This window comes from Mauremys mutica, unplaced genomic scaffold, assembly GCF_020497125.1.
Source record: "Mauremys mutica isolate MM-2020 ecotype Southern unplaced genomic scaffold, ASM2049712v1 Super-Scaffold_100252, whole genome shotgun sequence".
NCBI classification, from domain to species: Eukaryota; Metazoa; Chordata; order Testudines; family Geoemydidae; genus Mauremys; species Mauremys mutica.
This window is the reverse complement of record NW_025423296.1, coordinates 8197-15031: the sequence shown is the minus strand read 5'-3', so window position 1 is coordinate 15031 and position 6835 is coordinate 8197. Positions and strand designations below refer to the sequence as shown.

General features: G+C 52.2%; 1 non-coding gene across 1 annotated transcript; it reads right to left on the bottom strand.

Annotated features, from left to right (window-relative positions):
• Nucleotides 1-2073: 2073 nt before the first annotated feature.
• Nucleotides 2074-2167, bottom strand: TRNAI-UAU. The gene is made up of 2 exons: nucleotides 2130-2167; nucleotides 2074-2109 (listed from the first exon to the last, which is right to left on the bottom strand). It is a non-coding gene; the product is annotated as a tRNA-Ile (tRNA).
• Nucleotides 2168-6835: the final 4668 nt, after the last annotated feature.

Sequence of the window (6835 nt, the reverse complement as noted above, 5' to 3'; positions counted from 1 at the left end):
AATGTCGTTCACACAGACACACTCTCATCCTGCTCCAGCCGAAAGGGAAATGGGCAGGAATTCTCACTGTTCACCCAAGGACACACTTACACTGATGCGCAGCCGTGAGTGTGCTGGGGAAGCTGGTCTCAGCAAACAATTTGAAGTGACCATTCAGTGAGAACAGAATCATCATGCAGTGAAATGAAGTAGTTGTGGCCAAGTGGTTAAGGGGTCTCCCTGCGCAGGTTTGAATCATGCAAGCGCTCTGCTGCTGTTGTTATTATTGTAGTCTTAGTGCCTGAGCATCCACAGTGCGAACTGGAGATAAATATAGTTTCACTCTGTCTACACTTAAAACACTGCTGTGGCACTGCTATAGCACTTTGGAGTAGACAGTGACTGGAGGGGTTTTCCCATCCCTGTAACAGCTACATGGACAGAACAATTCTTCCTTTTCTTTAGCACTATCTAACCCGGGCTTAGGTCACCTTAACTATATGGGTTTGGAGGGGGGGGTCACACCCTGAGAGACGTCGCTCTGCCAGTGAAGTGTCCAGCATACACCAGCCCTTATATCCCGCTGGGTATTTCAATGCAGGCACTGACCTGTGAGAGGAAAACATCAGCTCACAAACACAGAGACTGAATTCCCCACATTTAATCTCGCTGCACTTTCCAGAAAGTCACAAAATTCAATTCATTCTTGCTAGGACAGAGAAAAAATAAGTGATACTAAGTTTTTGGCTTGATTAAATAAAATTAAGTGTTTAATTAATATAGTAAAAATCTGTACTGATTCCTCTAACTAACACCATAGCGTGAAATAGGAACAGAGACAAATCTTGTCAGTGACGACTAATTTCACAAATGATCTTCCCATTATTAATTTCCACATTGCCCCTATTGGAGGTCTGGGCATCTCCAGTGTCATTGCTCTGCGTTCACCTTCCCCTAGAATTGTTCTCGGACATTCGACTTCCTTTGCAGCATGGGGCTCAGATCACTTGCTGGAGGATTCCCTGCACCTTGAGGTCTTTAAGCCACAATTTGAGGACTTCAATAACTCAGACATAGGTCAGGGGGTTGTTACAGGAGTGGGTGGGTGAGATTCTGTGGCCTGCATTGTGCAGGAGGTCAGACTAGATGATCATAATGGTCCCTTCTGACCTTAAGTCTATGAATCTATTAATCTAGTACCAAATTTGGAAAACTGTGCAGTTCAGAATGTGAATAGTGACCCCGTCTCCTTCCTGCACCTGCTCTACATTGCTCCACAGCAGCTCCTCTACCTGCAGAGTCACCCCAGCACGGCAGTGCAGCCGCCCAGGGTTCAGCAGGGGCCCCTGGCAAGGACAGTGGGTGCAGCTAACAGCCCAGTGTGCCTGGCCCTGAGGCAGCTGTAAAAACGCAACAGCCCCCCCCAGAAGTACAGAGACTGAATTCCTTAACTTTAACATCATGACCCCCTGTAGAAAGCCACATGTCAGTTGTATTTTCACAGGGAGATGCAAAAATCAAGTGACCAATTTTTAAGTTGAGTAAATAAAGTTGAGGAGATAGTTATTAACCTCACAAAAATATACTAAAGATCCCTCAACATAACACCTGAAGGTGAAATATGGACAGAGAGAAACCTTGTCAGCAAAGGCTCATTTCCCAAACAATCCTCAAAATGTTACTAATTCCCACCCCTCCTCCACAGGAGCTCTGTGCAGTGTAACTGTTCTGCAGGCAGCTTCCCATTAAATGCTGTTGTGAGACATTCCCAGACCTGGAAATGTACCAACGACAGAATTTGAAGAGCAAACCTGGCTCCCCGCACCAGGCGGGATTTGAGTGTTTTGTCCCTGTCACTTAGTCTGTGTCAATAGTACAGACGCCAGGGGCAGGACTCCAGGCTCTGCTTGAGGGATCCTGGCACAGGGGCTGGGGGGGGAGAAAGGATTGTAGCTTCTGACCTGTGCTCTGGAGAGGAGGTAATAAGTGAAGGGGGCATTTTTTATTAGCCTCCTCCTGAGGGTCCCCAGGGCTGGAATTCTACATCCCACAGGCCAAATGAGGGGGTGACACCACTTGGTTAATGAAAACCAGTGCTCCAGGTGAGGTTTGAACTCACAACCTCAGCATAGCTCCTCTCAGCACTGCCCTATAAGTACTGTGCGCTAACTAATTGTGCCACTAGAGCACCTGTTAACTATGATTCTCTGAGGCCTGGTCTACACTAGGACTTTAATTCGAATTTAGCAGCGTTAATTCGAACTAACCGCTCAACCGTCCACACCAGGAAGCCATTTAATTCGAACTAGAGGGCTCTTTAGTTCGAATTTGGTACTCCACCCCGGCAGGTGGAGTAACGCTAAATTCGACATGGCTAGCTCGAATTAGGCTAGGTGTGGATGCAAATCGAACTTAGTAGCTCCGGGAGCTATCCCACAGTGCACCACTCTGTTGACGCTCTGGACAGCAGTCCGAGCTTGGATTCTCTGACCAGCCACACAGGAAATGACCCGGGAAAATTTGAATTCATTTTCCTGTCTGGGCACTTTGAATCTGACGTCCTGGCTGGACATCGGGGCGAGCTCCGCAGCACCTGCAACGATCAGGGCCGGCTCCAGAGCCCAGCGGGGCAAGCCCCTGCCTGGGGCGGCCCTTTCCCGGGGGGGCGGCAGGCTGGGCCGGCGGACCTGCCGCAGTCATGCCTGCGGGAGGTCCACCGGAGCCCCGGGACGAGTGGACCTCCCGCAGGCATGACTGCGGACGGTTCGCTGGTCCCGTGGCTCGGCTGGACCTCCCGCAGGCATGACTGCGGCAGCTCAACCGGAACCGCCGGACCTGCGAACCGCCCGCAGCTGCGGGAGGTCCAGCCGAGCCGCGCGACCAGCGGACCCTCTGCAGTCATGCCCGCGGGAGGTCCGCTGCTCCCGCGGCTCGGGGGCGCCTCCCGGGCATGACTGCTTGGGGCGGCCAAAAACCTAGAGCCGCCCCTGGCAACGATGCAGAGCTCTCATGCAGAGGAGTCCAGCCAATCCAAGAATAGAAAGAGGTCCCCAGCATGGACAGACCGGGAAGTCCTGGATCTGATTGGTGTGTGGGGCGAGGAGTCTGTGCTGTCGGAGCTGCGCTCCAGCAAGCGGAATGCAAAGACCTTCGAGAAGGTCTCCAAAGCAATGATAGAGAAAGGATACAGCCGGGATGCGATGCAGTGCCGCGTGAAAATCAAGGACCTGAGACAAGGCTACCAAAAAGTCAGAGCGGCAAACGGACACTCCGGAGCCCAGCCCCAGACATGCCGCTTCTACGAGGCACTGCATGCCATTCTAGGTGGGTCTGCCACCACTGCCCCACCAGTGACCGTGGACTCAGTGGATGGCATAGTGAACCTGGACAGTTCCTCCTCGATGTTCGCCGATGTGGAAGATGAGGAAGGGTCTGTGGAGGACGGCGCAGGCGACAGCGAACACAAAACCGCTTTCCCTGACAGCCAGGATCTCTTCATCACCCTCACAGAGATCCCCTACCAACCCTCCCCGGCCGTTAACCCGGACTCTGAATCAGGGGAAGGATCAGGCGGTAAGTGCTAGAAACATGTAAACATTTATTTTTTATAAAACAGGTATAAAAAATAGAAATACTATATATAAAATTTTCAATGAAAAACTATATGAAAAGTAGGTCCACACATATAGGGATTGAACAATAATCCTCCAGGGACAATTCAAGAAAGGTCTCATTTAGGTCCTCGAAAAGCCTCCGCAGGAGGTTCCTGGGGAGAGGTGCCTTGTTGGGTGCTCCGTGGAAGCACACTCTTCCGCGCCAGGACATCCTTATGTAGATGGGAATCATCGCCTCCACAAGCATGGCCGCATATGGTCCTGGTCTCTGCAGGGCTTCCCTTAGCATCCGCTCTTTGTGACTCCGAGGGACCCGCATCAGGGTGATCTCGTTCATGAAATGCTGCATCTAATTAGGGCAATTAGTGTATTGTTACTGTTGTGAATGGTTGACTTTTACTTTGCATAACAATGACCCTCGCTTAACAGCCACGTGTTGTAGGCCACATAGGAAAAGCATACATTGATCTTTCCCGTGCACTGGCGGGAGTGGCTGGAAAAGGGTCAGAGTATATAATTTCCAGATTGCCTTTAGCGGGAGGGCACAGCTATCCATTAACTGATAAGCAGAATGTACTGTAAGGCTTACCAGGACTGTCTGCTAGACGGATTCAGCTGTCTCTCCCCACTTGTCCGCTCTCCTGTGCAATGCCGCAGCCAATGAGAGCGTATTCCGAAATCTCGAACTTGTCCCGAGATCTCGTGAGACTTGTTGCCCTGTATGGTCTTGTTCAGAGAAACTGACTAGACTGTGTTCACTGTTCGCAAACATGTATCTGTTCAAGGAAATCAGTTACTTTTCCCATCACACAGCTTCGGCTCTTTCCCGGACTGCCCCGGCATCCCCCTCGCAGAGGCTGGCGCAGATTAGGCGGCGAAAGAAAAAGACTAGGGACGAGATGTTCGTGGAACTGATGGCTTCCTCCAGAGCCGAGGCGGCAGAGCAGACACAGTGGAGGGAGACCCTATGTCAACAGCATCGCACACACATCGAACGGGAGGATAGGTGGCAGCAGGAAGACCAGCAGGCGACTCAAACGCTGCTTGGGCTAATGAGGGAGCAAACGGACACGCTCCGGCACCTTGTTGATGTTCTGCAGGACCCCAGGCAGGAGGACGGAGCCCCCCTGCAGTGTATCTGCAACCACCCTCCCCCGCCAAGAAGTCCTGCCCCCCCCCACACCCAAAAGTACAAGACGGAGGGGCGGTAGGGGCCGTGAGAACTGTCACTGCACCACTGCATAGCGCTAATGTACCACACACCTCTCACGCTATACATTTGTAGAAGTGCTTCCCTTACAGGCTCACCCAGTCCCAAATCCAAGTTTCAACCCCCCACTGTGTATTAGATTATTAAAAGCTGTTTGCTGTTATTCACTGTTTTGGTCACGTCTTTCGTGTCAGAGGATTTTTTTGTGTATGGGGGGCGGATTTATAATTGCACGATATAGCCTACATTACCAGGGTACAGACTTGGGGGCATGATCAACTGCAGGGCACACACACACTGCAGTCAGTAGGCACCAGGGTCACTCTGTGTGGTGTATGCTGCCCCGGGTCATTCTGTGATGTGTATGCTTGTCCAGGGTCCTAGCACCTGCCACCCCCTTAATGTTAAGGCACGCTGCCCTTACCATGCACTTCCACCGTAGCAACGAGCCTCTCCGCTGCCCTGAGCCCCAGCAAGAGCCCTCATCCACGGACAGATACTCACCCTTCCCCCACACCCCTCACCCCTTCCTACGCCCAAACCCGCAGCCCACTGCCGTCATCCAAACCCCTATCCAAAGAAGGCACCACTCGCCCCTTCCTGCAAACCCACCCCTTCCTGCAATCCCTCCCCTTCATGCACAACCACTTGCAACCGTCCCCCACCCCAGAGACCTATGTAGGAGCAGGAGGATGTCATTCCTCTATGGAACAAGCGGTCTGTACATCAGTGCACACCGTGCCCAGCACAGTATGCGTCCATGTTTCAACAACTGAACAGAAATGCAAAGTAAAACAAAGATTTATTAATAATGAGTGTAACAATTAATTTTATTTAAAACGTGCTTTGGAAGTGGGGGAAATTGGAGAACGGGGTATGTAACCGCAGATCGAAATTGACACATACAGACACAGGCCCAGGGTCAGTTTCTATTGAAAGCAAGTGGAGAGTCAAAGGTTACCCTGCTCTCCGAGGAAACTAGCTTTCAAAGCCTCCCGGATACACAGCGCTTCCCGCTGGGATATTCTCTCGGCACGGGTGTCTGGCTGAGCGTAAACTGCAGCCAGGCGATTTGCCTCAACCTCCCATCCGGACAAAAAGGTCTCGCCCTTGCTCTCACAGAGATTGTGGAGCACACAGCAAGCAGCAATAACTACGGGGATATTCTTTTCGCTGATGTCCGAGCGAGTCAGTAAGCTCCGCCATCTCCCCTTGAGACGTCCGAAAGCACACTCCACCACCACCATTCTGCACTTGCTCAGCCGGTAGTTGAAGAGTTCCTTCTCTCTGTCCAAGGCGCCTGTATAGGGCTTCATGAGCCAGGGCATTAGCGGGTAGGCTGGGTCCCCGAGGATCACTGTAGGCATCTGCACATCCCCAACCATTACTTTGTGGTCCGGGAAGAAAGTTCCTGCCTGGAGGCGTCTAAACAGACCAGAGTTCCTGAACACACGCGCGTCATGAACCTTGCCCGCCCACCCAACGAAGATGTTGGTAAAACGTCCCCTATGGTCCACCAGTGCTTGCAGCACCATAGAAAAGTAGCCCTTTCGGTTAATGTACTCGCTGGCCTGGTGGGCCGGTGCCAGGATAGGGATGTGAGTCCCATCTATAGCCCCACCGCAGTTTGGGAATCCCATCGCGGCGAAGCCATCTATGATGTCCTGGACGTTTCCGAGAGTCACTACCTTTGAGAGCAGTTGCTCAACGATTGCGTGGGCTACTTCAATCACAGCAACCCCCACGGTAGATTTTCCCACGCCAAAGTGGTTCGCTACTGACCGGTAGCTGTCTGGCATTGCAAGTTTCCAGAGGGCTATGGCCACTCGCTTCTGCACACTCAGGGCTGCTCACATCCGGGTGTCCTGGCGCTTCAGGGCAGGGGACAGCAAGTCACAGAGTTTGAGGAAAGTGCCCTTACGCATCCTGAAGTTTCGCAGCCACTGTGATTCATCCCAGACCTGCAGCACTATGCGGTCCCACCAGTCCGTGCTTGTTTCCCGGGCCCAGAATCGCCGTTCCACACCATGAA